The sequence below is a fragment of the Triturus cristatus genome, chromosome 7 (genome assembly GCF_964204655.1).
Source record: "Triturus cristatus chromosome 7, aTriCri1.1, whole genome shotgun sequence".
NCBI classification, from domain to species: Eukaryota; Metazoa; Chordata; class Amphibia; order Caudata; family Salamandridae; genus Triturus; species Triturus cristatus.
In genome coordinates, this window is record NC_140590.1 from 667369691 (window position 1) to 667395059 (window position 25369).

General features: G+C 43.9%; 1 protein-coding gene across 1 annotated transcript in view; it reads right to left on the bottom strand.

Annotated features, from left to right (window-relative positions):
• LOC146810320 (cholesterol transporter ABCA5-like) overlaps positions 1-25369 on the bottom strand; it is a 1540893-nt gene that overhangs the window by 376405 nt on the left and 1139119 nt on the right. The gene's annotated exons all lie outside the window — the stretch shown is intronic.

A 25369-nucleotide genomic window follows, 5' to 3' on the forward strand; every position in this document is an offset into this window, starting at 1 on the left:
CTCTTACCAAGCCTTGAAATGGACGATGCAATTGGGAAGTCTGCCGAATAGGTGGAGTTTGGCCCATAGAGCAAGTAGTAGCTTTGCTCTCCTCAAATCTCTTCAGGGCCGAATCCACCTTTGCTCCAAATAGCCTAGTGCCATCGAAGGGCCTTTCCGTAAGGAACTGCTGTACACCTGTGGAAAGTCCTGTGGATTGAATTCTGCTGTATAGCCAAACTCCACTCTGGTTTTGACTTCCCTACCCAGACAGTTGGCTGTGTCTAAGCCCGTGTGAATGGAGTGTGTCTTGACCATCTGTAATTAAACGTCAGAGGGCAGGCCTTATGTCATCTAAGACAGCTAGTAATATGTCCGCCACCCTGTCCCACAATGCATGAAAATATCTTCCAAGAAACCAAGAAGTGCTGACTGAAAGTTAAGGATGGTAGAGGAGAACACTTGGTTTGCAAGTGTGTCTATCAGTTCTGACTCCCTGTGAGGGGGAGTAGTAGGGAATGAATTGGGGTTCAGACAGCTCATGGATGCGTGCACTACTAGGCTCTCTGAGGTGGGGTCCTTGAGTAGGAAATCAGGATCCATGGGACCGGGACAATGGCACCCTGCCACCTATCTATTCACTTAAGGACAAGATCCTGGCTTCGCCGACATGCCCATGAATATATCAGTTAGGGCCTCATTAAAATGTAATATAGGTTCTTGACTAATGTGTCCCAGGTTAAGGATCTCTGTAAGGACATTCGTCTTAACTTCTGTTATTTGGAGAATTAGGTCTAGGCCCCACGCTGCTCTCCCGATCACTGACGCGAAGGAAGCAGGCTCTTCTGTTGCCATGCCGTTCAGCTTAGCGCCAGGACACTCTTTGGAGTAACAGTGCGCTCTACAAATATACCCACATAGACATTGACATGACTGGGTTTGGAGAAGATAGGCCAGTATCTGGCAAGGTGGCCAAGCTACCACCCTTGGGTAAGTAGTCAATAAGTTTGCCATCATCATAAAGACCATCTTTATGGCCACAACATCATAATCATCATGATAAGGATATGTTTCTGGGTCCGAATGGGTATATTGGTGTGGTCTTGGTTGTGTTTCGGAGTCCAACAGAACTATCAACTCCATTTGCAGCATTAGTGTAGTAGTTTTCTATTAGCATGCTGTTCATCCACTCTGTTATGCCTATGATGTCACTGTCGTGACAATAGAATGATATGGTTTGAATCTCAGGAGGTTTTCAGATCCTGGAAGCGATGGAGATGAACAGTCAATAAGGTATATGCTCTTACACTTACCTTGTCTGGTGTAATCACTACAAAGTTGGCGACGAGTTTGATTGTTCCTCTCTCCACCCACGTGTGCAGTAGCGGTCTCCAGTGAATCCAGACTTTGTGAGCTGACTTTTTCAAGTCTATTTCCGGATTCAACCACGTTGAGAACACAAGCTAAAGTGAGCCATTACAAGCCTGCTTGTATTCACAAAAGAGAATGGAAAGAGATTTTCTCTGTGTGTCTATGAAGCAATATACTCTCCCTCAAGCGTTACCAGCGGATGTCAGTACGAGGATCAAGAAAACTGTGATTTTTGCTGAAACTCTATCTGTGTGCCCTGAACTGTGCCTTAACTGTCCCCACAAGAGCGCTGGTATTTCTACTTTAATCGCCTCCATGTGAGCTCTGGTGTCGTCTCTTTCAACTTAAGGAGAGCGTGTGGTCTGTCGTATTTGTGAGGAGGCAGAGCATACACGGAGATCTGTTTCTGTTCCTTGCTTTCTCCAAATGATGACGTCATAGACTGTCCGGAGAGTGTTGGTGGAAGCAGAAGAAGCCACTAACAAGGGGGACCCCTGGCTACTAATAAAGTGCAGGTAATGCAGGGGAAATCACAACACCAAAGAATCAAGGGGTTACATTCCAAGCTAATTCTCAAGGGTCCTCAGAAAGGATACCACAATGGGAAGGACAAACCGGTACAGACGATTGCAAATGGTCAACTGTTTTAATCAAAAAAATATTTTCTCATATAATTTTTCAATTGTCAAAATCAATAGATAAAGCAGTAAAGAAATAAGAACATACACAAATTACATCCTCAGTTGGTATAGTCACAATAAAAGGTCCCACATCGAAAAAATCAATCATACTAACATGCACTCAGAACACACATTCACATTTTAAAACAACAGTCCATGACAACGTCAAGGTAAATCAAGTGCCACATGATGGTAGGATGACAGAGATTCGTAAATCATCCGAAGAGTGAGGGTAGTTACAGTCCAGCTACCCGACACAAATTAAACATCAACGCGCGTTTCGGTGTCTAACCCCAGCCGGGGCCACACCTTCATCAGGGCGGAGATGGTCAAACAACAATGGGACAGACAAACAAACCTAGGATCACAGAAAAATACACAATCAGTGGTTGAAATAAACACATAATAAAGACATAAGTTGATGATAAAAATTGAAACAGTCTAAGAGCAAGCGTCAGGACCGGAAGAATCTAAATATTATTTTATAACCTTTTTGGTTTTAAAAGGGCCAAAAGGCCTGCATTATACGGAATCGGGTGCACCAATACCTTGGAGATGAGACCAAGACTGGAGAAATGGCAATTAGTCCAACCATATATCATGAGTGAAAACATCAGTGCCAGTGGGTTGCCATACCACCAAATAAAGACATAGTGTGACAAGAGTGGGCCGAGTAAGTTGATGAATTGAAGAAGATAACGAAAGATAAGAGGAAAGGAGAATAAAGAAGAAAATATTTAAATAGATGCCAAAAACCAGCGAGCAGTGGTGCTAAGGGGAATTCTAAAGGGAGCAATACCTGGGCGGTGAAAGCCAATAAATACCCCCAGGGGAGCAGACGAGGGATCATGGAGCAACTCCACTCCGGCAGGGGATCTACTGTATGAAATAATGATGATATTAAGACAGAGGGCGAAGTTACATACACATCTCCCCAAAGCGTCAGGAGTACAAAACCAAACAAGCCAAGATGTACTTGATAAGGGCAACCATACCCACCAGGAGTAATTCACCACGGTGGATATCCACTTTTCATTCCAACTAGCAATAAACGGGCAGAGTTCCTAGGATGGCCGCAAGATGGAGGATATCAGGCGACCACGACAACAGGTTAAGGATGAACCGATTTCTTTGAGAACCATCAAGAGTTTCTCTGTATCAGAAAATAACAACACCGGACAGGAATCGGAAAGGAAAAACGAAGGACAAGGAATTAACGAAAAAATCAAAACAAATAACAACAGATAGCGGCAGGCAGAGAAACAGGGTTTCATATAGGATATATGGGGTCAGAGGCTACTGCCAAGGGTGGAAGTGGCAGTGGCGCCAAAAGAGCAAGAGATATATGTGAGCTGGGTGCTGCTGTCAAGAAAATTAAGCAGAATGGAGAGAGCAATTGCGTTTAAACGATACGGGCCATAACTCAGAATGCAGGGCAGGAGAAGCTGTGAAGTCTTCGTGAAGGGACTGGCGTTTCACGATCCGCTGATGGCACTTCACCTTTCACTTCCGTATTCCTGAGAGGTCTTCGTCAGGGGAAGGTGTGCGCCTGTTTGGTGTGCGTGTGGCGTTTTACACTCGTTGTGAGGAGGAGCTGTGTCTTCTGTTCAGCTTGACGTGTTGGTCAACTTCCGTATTCATCACCAGGCAAGCTGCACGTCTGTGCTGTGTGCGATGTATCTCATCCATGTCATCACTTTGCATGTCGACGTTGCCTAGCTACTAAAGACCAGACTGTACGGAGTATCACACAGTGTGCGTTGTATCACGCAGAAGTAAGCTGTGTCCCTGTGTTTTCAATGCTTTTCCTCTCAAGTATTGCATTTTCGTTATCTGGTCCACAGTGAGCAAGTTTTATTTAACTTTCTGCACAGCGCCTAGTGTGCAGTGTCCGTCATCCTCAGAGATACTGCATTTAACTTCGGTGCTTCTGCACTGCGCAGTGTGTTTTGTCAACAGAATCATCGGGTGTGACGGTTGCCCTGAAGAGACATAGTGTTGTCCTGAGAGGCTCCGCGCTCGGCTGTGATGTTTTGCTGCATAGTCTTGTTTGTGACATTTATTATCAATGACATTTTTTTAATTTTTCTTCTCACATAATTAGTTTCTGGTGTGCTAACTTCTTTTCTCCACAGGTTTTTTCACCTCTTACAGTGATTGTTTCTTCTTGTTTTCACCATGAAAAATGTTCAGGCTCCTCCCCCTTTCTTACAGCATCCAGGTGATCCACCAGTCAAGTGGAAAGTGTAGTATAGAGCCTTTGTGAAATATCTAGGCACTATGGGGGGCTTGAGATTCAACACTGAAAGGAAGCATTTCATCTTAGAGCATAATCTGGGGTTCGAGGGACAAGCGGTTTTGGAATATCTTCCTCCTCTAGTTGTAGTTCAGGGTGAAGAGGAATTAAATGTGTATGATCAAGCTGTGGGTATGCTAGAGACACAGTTTGATGTAGAGAGTAGCATAGTTGTTGCAAGGCATAAGTTTTTACAAGAAAGCAGGAGTGTGAGGAGAGCATTGTGTCTTATGTAGCTGCTTTGCGCATTCTCGCTTCAGAATGCGAATTTGAACATTTTACGTCTCAACTTATTCGAGATCAAATTGTTGTACATTGTTGGGAGAAGAAAGTTCAAGAGAAATTACTCACTTTAAAGAATCCTTCTTTGGATGAAACGATCCCCATTGTCAAGAGTATTGAGCTCTCTCAAAAAGCATCAAAAGAATTTAAACCTGAGAAGAATGTTGTAGGTGTGGTTAAGGATCATAATGAATTAAGTGAAAAAAAGTCAGATATACAAAGATAAACCGCAATCTGAACAAAGAGGGAACAGGTTTGTTTCCACTAAGGTTGAGAAGAAAGGTTCTTACTCAAAAAATGTATGTAATAAGTTTGGGTTCCCATCGCATTTTCCCAATTCAAAGGTGTGTCCGGCAAAGAATGCTTCTTGTCGCAAATGTGGGAAACAAGGTCATTTTGCCAAAGTGTGTGATTTCCTGGGGAGTATAAATGTTGTGTATTCAGAGGAAGCTAAGAGTGATCCTGTATGTGAAGTTGTTAGCTCTCTTACAGATTTTGTAGTGGTTGTCAAAGATGATTCAGAAGATAGTGTCGATCCCATTGTAGATGTGTTGGTGGATAGGTAGTGTCTGCACCTGCTGATGGATTCGGGGGCGCGGATGACTATGATTATGGAAGAGTTGTTTAAGAGCACGTGAGGAAACAGACCTCCTAACCCTCCTGACAGAAGTCCCGTCTCTTATGAAGGGATAAAAATTGATTTGACGGGGTTTTTTGTGACTTCTTTAGTTTTTAAGGACAGGCACATCCAAGGGAAGGTTTATGTGGCCACAAAGGGTCTCAACATTCTGGGTTGGTATCACCAGGGGTTGTTAGGGATGACTTTTAGGCCAGGCATGTCTGAACAGGTGTCAGTAGTGGGTGAACAATCCGAAGGGAGGGTTTAGCGTCCTGGTCCATGAAGTTTCCCAAAGTTTTTGCTGATAAACTTGGTTGTGTTAAAGGGTTCAAACACTTTATCAAGGTCAAGGAAGGGGCTCTTCTGATCAAACACAAATTGCGTAATGTGCCTTTTAGTATCAGGGATGACCTGTCATTGGAGCTTAAGAAAATGTGTGAAACAGGCGTCATTGAACCCATTGAGTCTTCTCTTTCGTTATCTCCCTTGGTGGTCGCGCGCAAAAAGAATGGTACTCTCAGGGTTTGTATTGACTTACGCAGCCTGAATCGGGAGATTTGGGTGGTTTCTCACCCTCTTCCCCGTATCGATGACATTCTTTCAAGATTTGCTGATGCAAAGTACTTTTCAAAGATTGACATAGCATCCGCATACCATCAAGTTGAGCTGGATCCTGTTTGCAAGCACTTGACTGCTTTTGTGTCACCTGTTGGGACTTTCCAGTTCAGGAGGATGCCCTTTGGGCTGACCTCCGCAGCCTTGGTTTTCCAGCGTGTCATGGAAAAGGTTTTAGAGGGTGTCACAAATACGGTTGTCTTCCAAGATGATATTTTGGTGGCTGGAAAGAGCAAGGAGTTGCATGACAAGAATCTTACTGATGTTTTGGAGAGGTTGGAAGTCAAGGGGTATTGTTGCCAACAAGCTCAAGTGTGTTTTTGGGGTTGATTCTACTGAATATCTGGGACATCGCATTTCTGGTGATGGTATTGGGCCAAGAGAAGGTCTCATCGAGGTTATTTCTAATGCTCCTTGTCCCACCTCCAAAGAACAAGTCTCCTCATTCCTAGGCTTGTGTGAGTTTTACACAAAGTTTATTTCCAATTTTGCTGCTAAGACCGTCCACATGAGCGGTCTCCTCAAGAGAAAATGTGTGTTTCTCCTGGGATGACTCCTGCCAAGAAGAGATTTTGCAACTCAAAAAAAGAGTTAGGGTCATGCAACATTCTTACCCCTTTTGATCCCCTCTTTCAATGTACGGTGTCTGTCGACGCAAGTCTAGATGGCCTTGGCGGGATGATCTCCCAAGTCAAGCAAGGAAAAGAGTTCACTCTAGGTTTCGCCTCCCGAGCATTACGCCAGAGTGAACGAAACTACTCAGCCATTTAGCGTGAGTTGCTTGCATGTTGTTGGGTTGTTGAGCGTTTCAAATGTTTTTTGTGGGGGAAGACATTTACACTCCTTACTCATAAGAATGTCATTCCTATTCTTAAGGGTAAGATTGTCAAAGACCACACTCCCAGAATTGGTAGGTTGAGTTCCGAGTTGCTACAGTACAATTTTGAGGTGGCCCATATCCCTGGTGGGCGAAACACACTAGCTGATTATCTTTCAAGGTCTGCTTTACCTTTAGGGAAATCTGATCATGACAACGATGCAGATGAAGAGTGCCTGATTACTGCAGTTGATGCTTGTGGTGTTGGTTGTTTCACGGAACGCAACTGGTTTTGTGGAATGGAGTCCGATTCTCTGCTTAAGAGGGTGAAGGGGTTTATTGTTTCGGGTTGGCCTAAGGAAAAGCATCTTGACAGTGATTTACATGCCTTCGCCAAGGTCGCTGATGAGCTTACTTTGGAGGGTGGAGAGATAATCATGCGTGGGGATAAGTTTGTCCCTCCTGAATCTCTCAGAGATTGTATCATCGACTTTGGGCATGAGGGACATCTTGGGCAGAGGAACAAAAAAAAAAGGATTCGCAGTGTGTATTGGTGGCTTTTTATAGACCGTCAAATTAATGATGTCGTGGAGATGTGTCTGACTTGTTTTCCCAGTGATAAGGTTGTAAAAATAGTTTCCCATCCTGTACAACAGGTTGAGGCATTTGATGGCCCTTGGTTGAAGTTGGCAATCGACTTTGTGGGAACCCTAAATGTGCTGGGCAATATATACAAGTTCGCTCTGGTCGTTGCTGATTATTTCAGCAAGTGGTGGGAGATCCATTTTATGACAGACCCCAACTCACAGGAGGTTATCAAATTTCTTCAGAGTTTGTTTGCCAGAGAGGGATTCCCCAAGGAGATTGCATCAGGCAATGGGGTACAGTTTCCCTCCAAGGAGATATCTGTTTTTCTGTCTCAGTCCAGTATCACCCACCGGTGTGTGGCTTTATATCACCCACAGGCCAATGGTTTCATTGAGCGCAACAACCATATTATGGTTGAGTGTGTTCAGTGGGCTGTTTCGTCCAGAGTTGACATCAAGGAAGCTGTTCAAAGTATGTTGTGGGCACATCGTACCACCCTGAGTTCCATCACAGGTTCTAGTCCTTTCGCTTTGCTTAGGTGTAGAGATGCTTCTTTCCACGTGTCCTGCTTGGATAAAGAAGTCAGGTTTGGTGTCAAGGTGCCAGGAGACAAAAGGAGATAGGAAAATACCCGATGTTTCAGATGTGGCCAACTTCAAGTCCTCTGTTTCAGTGGGGGATTGGGTCAGGATTACATCCCCTCTCAATGTTCCCAAGTGTCTGTCAAAGTTTGGTCCTCCTGTTAAGGTGGGTGCTACCTCGCATTTTGCTGTAGGAGTCAATGGTAAAAATTGGTGGAATCTATCTAGGATTTACAAGATTCCAATGAAAGTTGTTTTGCAGTTGGGTCTTGAGTCAGAGAACACTGTTCATGTTCAAGAGAGTATGCTGAGGTCTTCCCAGTCTTCTGAGGCAGGGAAATCCTCTTTGAGATATGTTCCTCCGCGGAGAAGTGGTAGGATGAGTGTCCCACAGAAACGTTTACATTTGTAATCTATTTTACTTCTGTTATACATTATCACTTGGTCTATTATACACCTTATTTGTTTTGAGTGTATTAATGGACGTCTTGTTCATATTATCATCTATACTTTCTGTTATCATAAAATGTACTCTTTTTGCCCTTCCACTTTTCTCATTCCTTGGTTTATTTTCCTTTTCTTCTCTAATCTGTTTCTTTATTTTCTTCTACCTTCGCTCGTTCTTTCTTCCTTTGTGTATCTATGGGGAGAGCTATGATCTCCAGTGTTAACGTGCTTAAATGATGACAATAGAGACCTTATTTATCAGCAAGTCTCAGGCTTAATGGCCAAGTAGAAATATTTGATATATGGGGCATCCATTTAGGAGATACTGGAAGAAGAGGTCTAAAGACACAGTAATCTGATTTGGGACAAGAAATCACCGGGGCCATGGGTGACTGTGGGTGGTGGGATTCTTTTTTTTTTTTTTGAAGCCGTTTATTACATAATCCCAAAAATATACAAAGATGGGCCTACAACCTTCAGGCCGGCCGCTAGCACACAGAAGGAGCATATAATACAGACAGTAGAACACACGCTGCGGCAGAAGGGAAATCACAGGAGTTGAAAGAGGCGTTGGTAGCCACGCCATCCGGACCCCACACAACGGCTTCATTTTTATATAAATAATCAACAAAAAACAAGTCCACAAGGCAACCCACAGTCAGAAATAACAGCATGTGCTCCCCTAGGGGGGGGACCCCGCCGATCCATAGGAGTATCGAGGGGTGGTGGGATTCTTAAATGTTTTTCACTGCGCGTTGCGGCAATTTTGAGACACGCGTAGGAGCGGTTAGCGCTCTAGTCTTTTTGCCGCCCTGCCTTTTCAGTATTTATTGGCCACGGAACGGACGCGCTTCGCCTGAAAGGTTGCTCTGCTAATTTGCACACTCTACTCTTTTGTCAGATAACTTGATATTTCTATGTGTTGTAGGGAACGGGGGGGGGGGGAAATTTGCACTGATTTTTAAAATTGTACTGATTCTTAACTTTGTATTGTTTATGTGCAGTTCTGGAGTGTGTTAAACTCCTTTTTAACTTCTTAAACGTCTTTCACTATGAGTAGCGGCCATTTTTGAGCCACGCGTAGGGGCTGTTAGCGCTCTAGTCTTTTTGCAGCCCTGCCATTTCAGTATTTAATGGCCACGGGACGGACGCGCAGCGGACGCGCACAGCGGGGGAGACGATGGCGCGCCAAAGGCGCACCTAAGGCAAGCCCGTCTGCGCCCGTCCGAGCCCGATCGGGATCAGGGGCCAGGACCGTTGGACCAATCGAGAGGAGTACTTATAGCTATTCACCCTCCCTGTTAAAGGAGCTTAAGACCGTGCCATACCCCGATTGTCTACTATTTAATCTTGAATCCATGGCCTCACTTTGCCCCTGCTGCGGGTCTGTACTTAAGCCTAGTGAAGGTCACTGTTCAGTAACTGACAAACCTCAGGACAATCCTTCCGTCATCCACCGCAAGGAAGTGGTGGGAAAGCACTCCTTTTTCTATATAAATTGTCGCTCACTTGCAAAGCATAAGCTAGATATTCTGGATGTCTTGATTAATGAGAAACCAGATGCCATTTTCCTTACCGAAACTTGGCTTCATGGTAGCTCTGGCCCCGACATAGCAATTGTTGTGCCCCCAAATTATGCTATTATTAGACGTGATAGGGGAATTAAAATATGGAGGAGGTATAGCCATTATTTTTAAAAATTCTTATATTTGCAAATTTGATGCTTTACCCTTCCAGGGTTGTGAGGCCGGCCTTTTCAGGCCTATTTTAACCCCCAATTCACCTCTTCGGGAATTTTACTCTATCGGCCACCTGGGCCTGCAGGGGCCTGGGTCGCGTCTTTTACGGATAAAGTTATACCGTATCTCGTAGATGCTACCAATTTTACTATATTGGGCGATTTAAATCTTCATTTCGAAGAGAGTTCCTGCATAACCAGTACTGCACTTATCTATGACTTTGCTGCGGTGAATTTGCTGCTTTGTAACTCGGGGTCTACCCATGGGGCTGTCCATCTACTTGACCCCATCTTCTCTAATATGCATACTATGAGTTGCTCCCCAGCTTTGCCTGTTTTGTGGTCCGATCACTTCCTAGTTGGCTTCTTAATCTCAGATGACTTACTTGATCCGTCCCCTATGGTCTCTGGTCTTTCAGTTAAATCTAGGAAATGGGGGAATTTGAAAACTGGTTCAATAATATGCTATTCAAAACTGCCCCTATAGTCGGCCTCTCATTTACAGACGATGTGGCTGCCGTTCAAAGTAGGATCTCTAATTCTGTTGAGGTCTGTCTCCCTTTATCCACCATTAAGGCAAACAATCACCGCCCACCTGCTCCCTGGTTTACAGATAAGTTAAAAACAGAAAAAAGCAAATGCAAAATATTGGAGAGACATTGGAGGAAGAGATATGCCCCAGAGACAAAACTAACCTATAAAAAAGCTTTAAGGGATTACCATACACTTTGCAAGATTGCCAGCACAGATTATGTGACATCAGCTGTGTCCAGAGCACAGAATAATTACAAGCAACTATTCAAGCTTGTAAAAAATCTGTCTGGAGCGGATTGCTTACCTGCTTCTCCGGATCGGAGTGCTTTACAATGTGAGGAGCTTGCTATATTCTTTTTGAGTAAAGTTGAAAAAACCATTCCAGGAATCTACACCGAATAATGCCTCACAGCAATCTGGAATTCCCATTTTTTTGCTAATGTTGTGCTCATTCAGGATGATTTGTCTTTTGAGCATACTGACAAACTTACCTTCTGGGCACCCTTAGAAATTAATTCCTTCAGGCGGATTTTAGGGAGCCTTAAATCTGGCTCCCCTATAGATCCCATTCCTGTCACTGTGCTGCAGAAATTGGCACAATCCTCCCTGATGCTCATCATGGAGCTGCTTAATGCATCTTTAAAAGAGGCTATTGTCCCATCTATCTGGAAACATGCAATGGTTCTCTCATTATTAAAGAAGGCCTCTGCTGACCCCACTCAATTATCTCATTTTAGGCATATTTCCCTTCTTCCTGCGTTTTCCAAAATGTTGGAAAAGCATGTCAATTTTCAATTGTCATCTTTTGTGAATTCCCGAAATTTCCTTCATGCTCCCCAATAAGGCTTCAGAGTGGGTTTTTCGACCGAAACCGCTTTGCTTGGGGTTACAGATATGGTACGTCAGCAAGTAGACGCGGGCGGAACGGTGGCACTTATACTTTTAGATTAAAGTGCCGCTTTTGACACCGTTTCGCGTACCGTGCTACTGCAGGCCTTGCAATTATTGGGTGTGACTGATAGTGTGAGATGGACTAAGCCACGCCCTATTTACACCACTAAGTTAGCATAACCGAGATCATAGTTAACAAGCAAGCTTGTTGTTTCTGCTGCGCTGCACACTACACTGTTGTTATGTGTTATTCATTTTGTAAAATGCTGACTCGTCTTTGCCTTACAGAATAACAAACGGTTGTTATACATTCTTAACCGTGAAATGTGCCCTTGGTCTCTACATCATGCAAAGAACGCGTCTGGGTCACAAGAAGGTACAGAGTGTTGTGTTTAGATTGATCGTAGACACTTGTTAGACATATCATGCATACAGCTGCCAATGTTTGAAGGACAAGCGTCTTTAATATTGCAGAACAGTTTGGTTTTACATTCATTCGAACAAGAAGAGCTGATGCATGCTGTGAGAGCTGATCCTTTGATGTGATTCTACTAAGCTTATCTATACGGTATGGGGCCCCCCCTGTTAGCCTAAGAGACCTTTTAATAGTCTAATAATAATAATGTATTAGATTATAGTGAAAGGAGTGTGGCCGTATACCACTGTCATTAATAGTATGATTGCTCCTTTCATTCTATATGGTATTGTAATAATGCTCATGATTCTGATCTGTATTGTTAGTCTGCTAGTGTTAGCCAAAGTACTGCATCTTAGGACGCGAGGTTTATAAAATAAACTCTTTAAACTTTACCGTGTCTGTATTATTCCGTTGTGGACTAATAAATAAGTACAAACAGGTATTTCAGATTCCCACCACTCCTGAGAAATATCTAAGTCGCTTGTTCTGGTTTGTCTATACATTGGGACCACCTAGCTAGATCTAGGTTAACGAATGGGATACTAAGCTAGTCGGATAAGGGGTTCTGGGTTCTGAGGGGAGTTTTCTGGTACACCACAATTCTCTGAGGTCCTGGTCTCCTGCGCATAGTTCTGTGCAAAACATGGCGCACCTAACGTTTGGTCTTAACGTCTGAGACGCTTTAGTAGTGCTGGTTTTAGTCCACAACAACCCTCGCTCTCGTTTCCGGAAAACTTGAGTGACGGTTTAACCTACCTAGGTTTAGACTAAAGGTTCTATCAAGCTTGAAAATTAAAAAGGTTATAATTTTTGAGCCCAAGTGCTACTGTGTTAATCGTTGTTCTTCTTTAGGGAGTCCTTATGGCGGTTAATATTCCCGCTCATAGTAGGGTTCCCCTGCGCGCTCATCTGAGGGCGTATGGGGTACCTGATGACGGGATGTCCGTAGTCTTTGTGGTCAGTGCTGATACCACCTATCCGTATGAGTTGTTTTACTCATGGGTGACCTTTGCGGAGGTGGATACAGACGATAATTTGTTCCACGAATATACAGCCTCGGCTGTACCTGCGGCTTATGCCCCATATCGAACTCTGGAAATTCCTATTACTGCCTGGCAGCATACGATTTGGTTTAATGGCGCCCTCCCCCATGAGGTCGTATCGGCGAGAATGGGCCCGTTGTCAATTGCAGGGGCTACATGGCCGGTACTGGCCGGATATACTCCGCACCCACGCTACCTAACGGTGGGAGTGGGTGATTTACGAACACTACACACTGCCCTGATTACGGTCCATAGGGCTTTAGTGCAGTATGTGTCACGCACAGTTCAGGTGGGAGCACCTGCGGTGGCTGGACACGGGGCAGATCACCATCACGCGGTGGTGATAAGCCCTGTTATGGTTAACGCGGTTGTCGGCAAGCGCCCCCTCAGTAAGGATGAATTTCCTTACTGGCTTGCAGAAAAATTTGATCAATTAGAAGCCGTGTTTCCAAACACTACACCTGTGGATAAGCACAGGATACTCACCATTACTTTGCCGAAAGACCTGGTCCCTGAGATTGTTGATTGTGACAATTGGGGCAAGATCTTTGATGCGACATATTCGAAGTGCTACGGCACTCCGTCTATGGCTGTACTACCCTCCGTCATCAAGAAAGTTCAAGAAAGTCATGGTGCGGAGGCAGCTATTGAGTTGGGAATGAGGCTTGTCGACAGTTTCGATGTGGTTTGTTCCATGGTAATGGGCAACCTCAAAGGAGATGCCATGCAGTTCCAAGTTGGCAATATGCTGGAGCTTCTGGCTGATGAAGACAAGCCTCGGCAATTCGCAAAAATTATTGCGAAAGCCTACAGGATGGTTGGACGTAGTGCCTTGGGTGTAAAACCCACCATCAAAATTCCAGATGTAGTGCAACAAACTAAGGTGAGTTCGTCTACAAAAGACGAGAAGCCCAACTTTCCTAAACAAAGTTGGCGAGCCAAAAACAAGAGAAGCAGCAACAGAAACAGGTTTCTCGTCCTGCCTCACCAGTTCAGTCGTATAGTGAACGCACTTATGATTTGCGCGATCGTACTCGTATTAAGTCACCTGATAGGTTTCAGGTTTCTGAACAACGCTCTCCTCGTTCTTCACAGGAAACATCGACTTCGCACTCTGGTGGTGGAGATCGAGGAAGAGGACGGGGCACTCAGGGTCGAGACCAGCCCCGCCAGACTGACGGTAAAGGCAAGCAAGAAGACGCTGCCAGACCGCGTCCACCGTTTCAGAAAAAGAAAGTTGCTGCTATCTCAGCGAGATATGCCTCAGATGGTCAGGACACAGCTTCGGAACCTGACATGGGCACTAACGCTGCTAGACAGCGCGGCGGAGGTTACAGTAGTGCGGGAAGCATTGCGTCCGTTTCTGGAGGCGACAGCAACTGACATATATGTGACAGTTGAAACTGCTGATACTCGCGTAGCCCCCCCAGAAAGATTATTTGAAATAGTCCTTAATATTGAGGGTGACATACAACGCAAAATTAAAGGGGTTTTTTGGGATAATCTTACCACCACATATGATATTCTTTTGGCGGAGAAAGATTGGCCTCCGGCTTTCATTTTGGACGCCCCTAGGGGCGAGGAAGTTATACTTCCTTCCTTTGGGCACGCAGTGCCCACGGAGGAGTCTACTAGGTTGGCCGGGGAGTGGGCGCAGGTGCTTGCGCCTGCGTTATATCATAATCAGGTTGGCTGGGATAAATGTTCTCCCAATCACGAGATTCCATAGCGATCCGATCCCCAGCCTCAACCCCAATATCCCATGTGTCGCGAGGCTAGACCTCACGTCGCGTCAATCCTTGAACAATTGGAATATGAAGGAGTAATTGAGACATGTGTGTCACCCATGAATAATCCTTTATTCACTGTAACGAAGCCTGACAGGTCGTACCGCCTAGTTTTGGATTACCGGCATTTAAACTCACATTGTCGGACGTGTGCGGTACAGAATACTCATAGTTCGGCTCTCGTAGATAGTCTTGTGAGAAAACGTTTCAAAACTACGCTCGACTTATCCAATGGCTTTTATTGCCATAATCTGGCCCTTCTTAGTTATGAGTGGACAGCATTTACCTCGGGTGGTAAACAAAAATTGTTCAAGAGGCTCCCGATGGGCTATAAAAACAGCCCTGGAGTTTTTGCCGCTCGCGTGGTCTCTCTCTTAGAGATGGTAGACCCGGAAGCATACTCGTATGTCGATGACATCTATCTGACAGACGACGAGTTGCTTCCACATCTTGCTCGTGTGGATAACATAGTGACTATGTTTGCAGACTTCGGTTACAAGTTTAACTTTAAGAAGTCGCACATTGCGGAATTTACAGTGTTGTTCTTGGGGTACGAACTCAATAATGAAGGTCGAGGCCTGGCACCGCAGTTCCTTGAGAAATGCGCGAACCTTCGTATCCCTACGACACTGACAAAAATGCAATCCTTGCTGGGTTTTCTGAATTTCGGTCGATCCTACATTCCTGATTATGCCCAGCGTATCAAGACACTTTATGCCTTGATACAACCAACTTATACCAGATCTTGCTTGCTGCCAGAGCACACGTTGGCATTATATACATTGCAAACTGATCTTCTTACAGCTAAATATCTAAAAACTCGTGACAACCACACCAAACTGGTCATTAGAATTGTTCCAGGCGCGGAAGGTTTCACGTACTTCAATGAGGGTGACACTGTCCCCATTGCTTACAAATCTCATCGGTACACTTCGGCTGAGCTGCGATTTTCCACTGCTGAAAAAGTCTTGACAGCAGTTCAGATGGCGATCCTGAAAGAACGAGCGCTATCACAAGGAAAACGCATACTGGTGGTAACACCGTTTCCTGCTCTTGAAGCAGTCACTAAGGCTAGTGTACCAAATTCTAAGGCTTTGCATCCAAGGTGGATACAATGGGCGACCTCCTTAGCTTCGCCTGACGTCGAATACATTTTTGACGCAGCGTTGCAGACTCAAGAGAGTTTGGAGTATGAATTCGTTCATCCAGCTCCACAGTCATTGCGCCCTATCGAGGAATACCATTGTGTCATATACACTGACGGGTCGGCGCAACCCGCAACTGGATCAAGGCACGCTTATTCAGCGGCTTGCGCAATTGTAGTCGGTACTTTCGTGAATGGAGAGTTCAAATCTGATGCAGTGCATACGCAGTCATTGGGTGATTGTACCGCGCAACTGGCGGAGCTACGTGCTCTGGTGCTAGCACTTGAGTTTGCTGATCACAGAGTCACTACTGTTATAGTGAGTGACTCTTACTACTGTGTTCAATCTTACAACGACAATATACTTTTTTGGATTATGAATGGTTTTCGTGATTCCAAAGGTTGCTCAGTAAAGCATAAAACAATTTGGGCTCGAGTGTCAGAACTCAAAGGGAGTTTGCCACTTGTGGATGTAATTCACACTCTTGGTCACCAACGAGTTGGTGTCCATGCTGTCGGTAACAGTTTGGCTGACGAGGCAGCTAAAACAGCAGTGGCGACATATTTAGTAGCAGCAGTTACAAGATCAAAATCTAAGATTGATGCAGACATCTTAGCAGCTATTGCTGCTTCTGAGACAGGGACGAACTTCCCTAGAGGTTTCCCTTCCCGATACCATTATCACTTAAGTCCTGATAACGTCCCATTAGTGAGGATTAACGACGTTGGTGATAGATTAATCCCCAACGCGGACTGCAGACCAAATTTGATATCAGCTGCCCACGAAGGTGTTGCGTCTGCGCATGCTGGAGTGTCAGCGACTGTCTCTCTGTTGCAGCAAAGTTACTGGTGGTACGGTTTGTATAAACAAGCGCGGGCTTATGTACTTAATTGTGACATTTGCCAGCAGATCAAACCTTCTTCTGTTGCGCGTCCACCTCCGACACAGCTGCATATATCTAATCAACCACTAGCGTGTGTTTATTTAGATCACTGCGGTCCTTTTACCTCTGATACTGCGTACAAGTACATCTTGGTTGCAGTAGACTCGTGCACACGTTTTCTGTGGGTGTGGCCACAAAGGAGTGCTGATGCCAGGACTGTCATCAAAGCATTGCGTGTCTTTATAGGGAGCTTTGCGTGTGGTACCCTTCACTCTGATCAGGGCCCGGCGTTCGCCTCTAAGGCTTACAAAGAGGCTATGAGAAGTTTGGGGGTCCAAGTCAAATTTTCGTCTCCATACCGGCCTGAGGGCAATAGTGTTGTGGAACGGATGAACCGTGACCTAAAGCAATCGTTGACAGCCAAGGTGTTAGGTACAGGCCGGAACTGGCTTGCCCACTTGTATGACGTCCAATGTGCACTTAATAATCTCCCTAGAAGGTCTCTGGGTGGGAGGACCCCTTACATGATGCTCTTTGGGGTGAGAATGTTTGTTCCGGACCTTGACGGTCTAGACATGGCGGCGGCTGCCGCCCCTTTTGACATGGATGACCACTGTGCTGTATTGCAGAATCTACAAGAAGCAAGAGACACTCTGGCAAAAGAACACGTGCCCTCTGCATCAGAAGAAGCGCTCCTGATTCCGGTGGTCGGCTGGCTACCTCGAGTTGGTGATCTGGTCCGTGAGAAGGTGGAGAACAAGAAGGAGTTTGGCCCCTCTTATCGTGCACCAGTCCCAGTGCTTGGAGTATTGGGTACACGTACAGTTGTTTTACCACCACTTCCTGGTCTCAAAGAAAAAAGGTACATTTCAATTGAAAATGTCAAGTTACACAGGGTGGCCGATTCTCCATAGTATGACTCCTTCGGTTTCCTGCCCTTCAATGCTGAGAAACTCTGTTGTGGTGCCACCCTCTATCATCGTGCCTGAGGTTTCCATTGAGATGATCACAGTTAATGATCCGCCACCTACTGCTGGTGGTTTGCCCGCTGATCCTGAGTATGCTTATCCTACGGAAGTCGCTTTGCCCCTTTTAAATACAACAACAGTTACCCAGTCACGTTCTTCCTTTGAAACTGAATCATTGACTTCCACTGTCCCTTCCAAAATCTCTATATGTTTTGCCTGGTTCAAGAGACATTTTTTGGTTGCACCTTGGACTTACATCTGGTTGGTGCTGATTTGTATTTTTTTATTCATGACAATTGGCTTTGTGGTAGTGTTTTTTAGACTTATCAATTTGACACTACCTGAATGAACGTTCTGCAATTCAATTAATTGATGGAACTTTGGCCCCCCATTCCTCATCACACATCATGAAAAGAGACCAGACATTTGTGAACATCACCGCCTGGCCTGTACGTGATGGGATTGCTTGGGATGCGGTGAACTTTCAAATTCATGGTCCCACCGAAGTTATTAATGTGCCAACTGTTTTTCGTGTTTCTATGGGTGATGTAGTTAAACAAAACATCCGCTCAGATGATTGGGATGTACAAGCAATAGAAGCACTGTTTTCTGATTTAAAATATTATGCTGCATTTGATGCTGAAGATCTGTATTAAAATACTGCAAACTATGAGGAGCAGTTTTGTTTATAACATTATGGCACACATTTCCTACACAGAGCAAATACTTTCAGAAATGTTGTTAATTTCACACAATGGGAACATTGTCCTGTCCCTATGCCTGGCAGCTCTGCCACTTTATTGAAAAAATTCACATACTTTTCGGATTTTAGTGTGTCAACCCCTGAATCTTTTTACTTTAAGGTAGCTGAAGAAGCCTCTTCTAAAGTCAGACTGACACACACCAAATTATTATATTCCAAAGCCTTTATGGAGGAATTGGCTATTGGAGGTTATGACGTATGGAAAGCTACTATCGATCCTAAATCGGTTTGGGGAACTAAACCGTGGCAGGTACAAGGAACAGAAGCTTTGCATCGTGCCTGTCTTATCCCTAACCATATTTTATTTTTAAATTCATCTATTTTTCAGACAACCTGTTTTGGATTGGCTATATCTAAAAAATTAATTTCCCCCGCGATCCCTGATCTGGGTGCTTATCCTGGTTGGGAAAATCACTCATATCTGTCCCTTACTGGGTTGCAGTCGCTTGTTTCCAATGGCACCTTCAATATTCAATGGGAAGTGTTGGTTTGAGCACAAAATGTCACACGCGCAAGATTAAATTACGATTTATGCGATTTTTCAAAAGGCACAAAATATTAATGATAATCTTTGTAATTGTTGACTTCTAGTTACCCCTGACGAAGGGCTGGAAATCAGCCCGAAATGCATTGGGTTCTGAATAAAGAAATGCTGCACTGAACTACTTTTGTATTTGGATCATATTTCCGAAGAGGCCTGGATGGGCACACGTCAATATGAGAAGCATTCCAAATGCATGATGAGACATATGTGGATAAATGGGAGAAGAAAAACGCATGATAAACTTTATGGACAAAACTGGATGAATGTTGAGCAAGATTTAATGGAGTAAAATTGGTTGGATGTGGTATCCTCAATACTCAGTGCGTCTGGGAGTGGAGCGCGGGTTACGCGCTCCCCACATAATTGTTCTAATTTTGGATGCATTCAGGGCAATGCATATCCCAGTTCTGCACGCAACAGCAAAAGTATGTTTAAAATATCACTGATTAAAAAATGAGCGAAAAACACGGAGTGCATACCACCCCCCACGTTGTTTAAATTTAATTGCCCTTTGTTGGTTTGCACCCGAAGATTAAGCAAGTTAAAAGACGAAGGATGGTTCTCGACCAAAGACTACACATACGATGTAACAGCAAGTTCACAGCAGCATTGGAATATCGAGGCAACGAGAAAGGAAACACAGACTTTGATTGCACCAAAAGTAGAAATCTGCAACATTTTGTGTAAATGCACAACAGTTTAGATTTTGTATTCAGCGACAGCACTGTCTTCATTGGGGGGATGAAATGCAATATGGGAATTGTAGTTTGAGAGTAATGTTCTGGGCGTCAGGTGACTAATTAGTAACACATGAAGGGGGTGGAGTATGCTTGTTTTAAAAGCGAGCCGTGACTACGTGATTGTTATACGAGGAGAACTAATCAGCCGGTGGTGAACGCCGAGTAGGGAGAACGAAATGGTGTAAGCAGGTACGCACTGATTTCAGGATTTAGATTTAAGCAGAACGTGCAATGCGCAACATTTCTGTTCACTTAATTTACGAGGGTTTATCTAAATGGCATGCACCCGTTGGGAGAAAGGAAGGAGAGTGGCAGGGAAATAGATAATGACACGTGGTTTAGTTTCGATACTCTACTGTGTTTGTATAAGAGAGTAACTTGAGGTAGTAGGACATGGGGTTCAAACATTAGATAAATTCATGTAATTCAATTAATCTGACTCAATGGGAAGTGTTGGTTTGAGCACAAAATGTCACACGCGCAAGATTAAATTACGATTTATGCGATTTTTCAAAAGGCACAAAATATTAATGATAATCTTTGTAATTGTTGACTTCTAGCTACCCCTGACGAAGGGCTGGAAATCAGCCCGAAATGCATTGGGTTCTGAATAAAGAAATGCTGCACTGAACTACTTTTGTATTTGGATCATATTTCCGAAGAGGCCTGGATGGGCACACGTCAATATGAAAAGCATTCCAAATGCATGATGAGACATATGTGGATAAATGGGAGAAGAAAAACGCATGATAAACTTTATGGACAAAACTGGATGAATGTTGAGCAAGATTTAATGGAGTAAAATTGGTTGGATCTGGTATCCTCAATACGCAGTGCGTCTGGGAGTGGAGCGCGGGTTACGCGCTCCCCACATAACTGTTCTAACCTTCAATATTTCAACATTGAATCCTGAGGGTTGGCTGGTATGGCAAACAAGCTCAGATTCCTGTCAACGTCGATTTCTAGATTTGACCCCGGGGTATACACAACTTAGGGTTGACCCTCGTTTCACATCTTCACACACGGTGACTACCTACTCTGTAGGTAAGTTATGTCAGTCATGGCTGCAACATTCCACCTTAACTTCAGTTAAACTTCATTTGTCACGTTTAAATGAAAAAAAAGATTTGAATGATTTCATTAAGGGTCCTGTTAATGGTAGGTCTAAACGATGGGCTTATGCTATTTACAATGAAGTTTGGAAGTTGTCGCAAATTGAGGCTGCTTCTAGACTACGTGCTATTGACCAGGCCAATATGGAAAAAGTATTGGCTGTGATAGATAATAGTATTAATACGTTGTCTTCAAGAATTTATACATTAGATAATATCATTTCTTCTGTCGTAGACATTGTGCAAGATGATGTATCTGTGTTGTATCATGGTCAAAATCAATTGCGTTCAATAATGCAGTTTGCATGGACATTGCAAACGTTAAAGGCAGGGAAAGTCCCTTGGGATTACATGAATATTTCATCGTTGTTCCTTCCGTTTAATTTGACTGACAAACAGCAGTTCATGTCCATGAAAGATGCTACTTATGCATTGCTGCACATTGAAAAATTAGAACCTTTACCTTTTTCTGTAGCTGAGTTAAATTCAGCCGTGTGGTTAGTTCACGGATTGGTAACTTTACCGTTCAGTTTGTTCAAGTTTAGTTCGTGCATGAAACATTATGCTATCGGCAGATACGAACAACTTGGTGATGCGTTTCTGCATGAAGTTTGGTCACTTCCGTTCACTTACAGATGCGTGAGGGATGGCAAGGAAGTTTACTTAAAAGGTGAAGAATGCAGTTCCGCTCCTGATCACTCTGTTGTTTGCAGACATATACAATAACATGGCGCTTGCAATATACACGCTCCTAATTTAGCTTGTGTCCTAAAGGGGATTCCAATGCCAGTTATAACGTCTTCTTTTAAGCTGCTTGCCAACGGTAGTTATTTGCTTTTAAATAGTGAAGCTTGCAGTGGGATGCTAGTGGGTATTCCTTACATAGTGACTGTTTCACAAAAAGTAGTTTGCTGTAATAACGTCCTTTTCCCACCCCCGCAAGGCCGACTCGATATATCCATCTGGCCAGCGATTCCAACCTTGAACGCAGAGTTCAATAGGATGAGCAGAATAAGGGCTCTTTTGTCTAAAAAAGAGGTTGCATTAACTTCATCCCGTGAAACATTTCTTCTTAATGATGCAAACACAGGCACTGAGGTACAAGCTCTTTTAAATACTGACCTCCCCCTCCATTTTGGAACTTTGATTCAAACTATCTTTAATGCTTCGTCTACGACTGGCCTTGTTCATTTTTTTAAAATTGTGGGCTCCGGCCTCGTGACATCTTTCCAGACTGTTTTTGGTGTGATCCCCGCATTTTTACATTCTATTTTTTCGAGTGTCTTCGGAGGGTTCCCCTTGCTCCTCGCTTTGGTGGTTGGGATCCTCTTGTTGATTTGCGCTCTTCGCTATGGCTGCACACCGGGAGCTGCAAGACAGAATGCTGCGCTTGCTCCATCTTCGTAGCCGGATGCTTGATTTCTACGGCACCTTACCACTGGCGGTATTAAGCGTCAAGTATGGATTGTCTTTCCGGTTTCCCTTTTTTACGTGTGTGCAACCTGTTTTTCATTGCCTAGCTTGTCCCTTCCAATGGGCTCTGGACTTGGGCCTGTCAAACTTGGCGTCGCCTGACCCGGATTTTGATGAACTAATGTGTCCCTTAGTGGCTCATGAATTCGACTGTTCTGGTGTCGCGTTTATGGCTTTGGGTGCGGCACACGGAGTCCGTGGAAACTGGGATATCGGAGAGGCAGCTATTGATTTCCTTGAAAGGAGTTATATTGAGGAGACTGACAGTTGTCCTATCATGGTGCTGGATGCTCCGATAATTAACGAACATGTATGTTCCTTTCACTTGCTCAACTGGATGGCTGATACTTTTGCGGTGCATATACCTTCATGGATTGACTGATTGACATTGTCAATGCAGCTTGCATCCAGAATTGTTAAATTTCTACGAAATTTTGCTTACCTTTTATCACATCATTTTTTCATTTTTTAAACGAACATTTTTTTTTATTATCGGATTATTGGTTAGTGCTCCGATCATGGGGGGGTGTGAGATGGACTAAGCCACGCCCTATTTACAACACTAAGTTAGCATAACCGAGATCATAGTTAACAAGCAAGCTTGTTGTTTCTGCTGCGCTGCACACGACACTGTTGTTATGTGTTATTCATTTTGTAAAATGCTGACTCGTCTTTGCCTTACAGAATAACAAACGGTTGTTATACATTCTTAACCGTGAAATGTGCCCTTGGTCTCTACATCATGCAAAGAACGCGTCTAGGTCACTAGAAGGTACAGAGTGTTGTGTTTAGATTGATCGTAGACACTTGTTAGACATATCATGCATACAGCTGCCAATGTTTGAAGGACAAGCGTCTTTAATATTGCAGAACAGTTTGGTTTTACATTCATTCGAACAAGAAGAGCTGATGCATGCTGTGAGAGCTGATCCTTTGATGTGATTCTACTAAGCTGATCTATACGGTATGGGGTCCCCCCTGTTAGCCTAAGAGACCTTCTAATAGTCTAATAATAATAATGTATTAGATTATAGTGAAAGGAGTGTGGCCGTATACCACTGTCATTAATAGTATGATTGCTCCTTTCATTCTATATGGTATTGTAATAATGCTCATGATTCTGATCTGTATTGTTAGTCTGCTAGTGTTAGCCAAAGTACTGCATCTTAGGACGCGAGGTTTATAAAATAAACTCTTTAAACTATACCGTGTCTGTATTATTCCGTTGTGGACTAATAAATAAGTACGAACAGGTATTTCAGATTCCCACCACTCCTGAGAAATATCTAAGTCGCTTGTTCTGGTTTGTCTATACATTGGGACCACCTAGCTAGATCTAGGTTAACAAATGGGATACTAAGCTAGTCGGATAAGGGGTTCTGGATTCTGAGGGGAGTTTTCTGGTACACCACAATTCTCTGAGGTCCTGGTCTCCTGCGCATAGTTCTGTGCAAAAGCAGAATCCCTGCAACAATAGAGCACCCAAATGGCTTGCTGACTTCTTGACAAATGGCATGTTTCAGGTTTTTTCGCCAATAGCGTGCTCCGAGACTCCACAATTCACCGTATGGGGTTCCTCAAGGCTCTATTCTCAGCCCTCTATTATTTAACATCTATGTTAGGCCTATGGCGCTGATTGCAGAGGAAGCTGGGTTGTCTCTTTTTTCATACCCCAACGACACCCAGATTGTCTTCTCCCTCTCTGCTGATGGGGCGTTTAAACCCTCTCTACTTCAGGCCGGTTTGAGGAATATTACAGGCTGGATGCATACCAACCTGTTAAACTCAACAGCGAGAAAACTGAGGTGCTGATTGTGGGCAAAAATAAAGATCTGTGGGGTCCACAAAACTGGCCCACTGAAATGGGTCCAGTACCTCAACCTAAACATCAAGTCCATAATTTGGGCGTCTTAATTGATGACCAATAGTCCAAGAAGCAGCAAGCAGTGAGAGTAGCCTCTACCTGCTTTACAATCCTTAGAAGGCTAAAAAAAAATCTCTTGGATGTTGCTTCCTTCCGCCCAACGTACTGTGGTCCAGGCGCACATCACCTCTAGGCTGGACTACAGTAACATTTTGTGTTTGGGTGCCTCTAAGGAAGTTTTACGCAAGCTGCAGTTAGTACAGAATGCTGTGGCGAGGCTGCTTTTATCTCTGGATCACTTCGAGACCTCCATTGGCTCAGGATTGAGTGCCGCATTAAGTTTACGGCTTTGAGTCTTATGTTTAAGATAAAATCTGGGAAGGCACCTCCCTACCTGATGACTCTTGTTCACCCCTATGTACCTTCCTGTGCACTCAGGCTAAGTTTATTATTCCTAGGACAACACTAGTGCGTATGGGTGATCGCTCTTTTTCCCACCTGGGTCCTTCTTTATGGAACTCCCTTTCGGCAGGACTCCGAAGTGAACCCTCTTATGAAATTTCCCAGAGGGGAATAAAAACTTGGCTATTTAACATGTAGATTCCTTTTCTTCTCTTTTGGCTCTTTTAAAGTGGTGCTGGGAAACTCTAGGGTAGCTGTGCGCCTTACAAAAGTAAAATAACAATAACAATTCACTGCTTACCTTCCTTTTAAAGTGGGTATGTCTGCTTCAGGTTGCATATTAACAAAAGTTAATAAATAAAAATTGAATCTTAAAAAAGGTGTACCTTAATCTACATACACAATACTAATATTTGGCTAAATGAAATTGTGTTTTTTGAATTAAAAATAGGATATTGCCTTTGATATGCATTTAAAAATATTTTGAAAAAAGGGTGTTCAGGGGATTCCACCCCGAATACACAGAAATATTCTATTTTTAATGGTATCATAGACAATCACAATAGATAATCAGGCAACACACATCAGTGCTACATTAGAAATATCAGACACCAAGCATTTTCCCCGAGAGGATGGATACAAGTTCTTGTCATGTTGTAGGCGGCTATGGCTGCCGTCGCCAAGCCTCCAGTCCCCAGGGGCTCATATCATTGCAGGCATCTAGGAAGTGTTGAGCGCCAAGTGATTTATCTCTGCACCTGTAGTCAGAAGACAAACTGGGGCCATAGC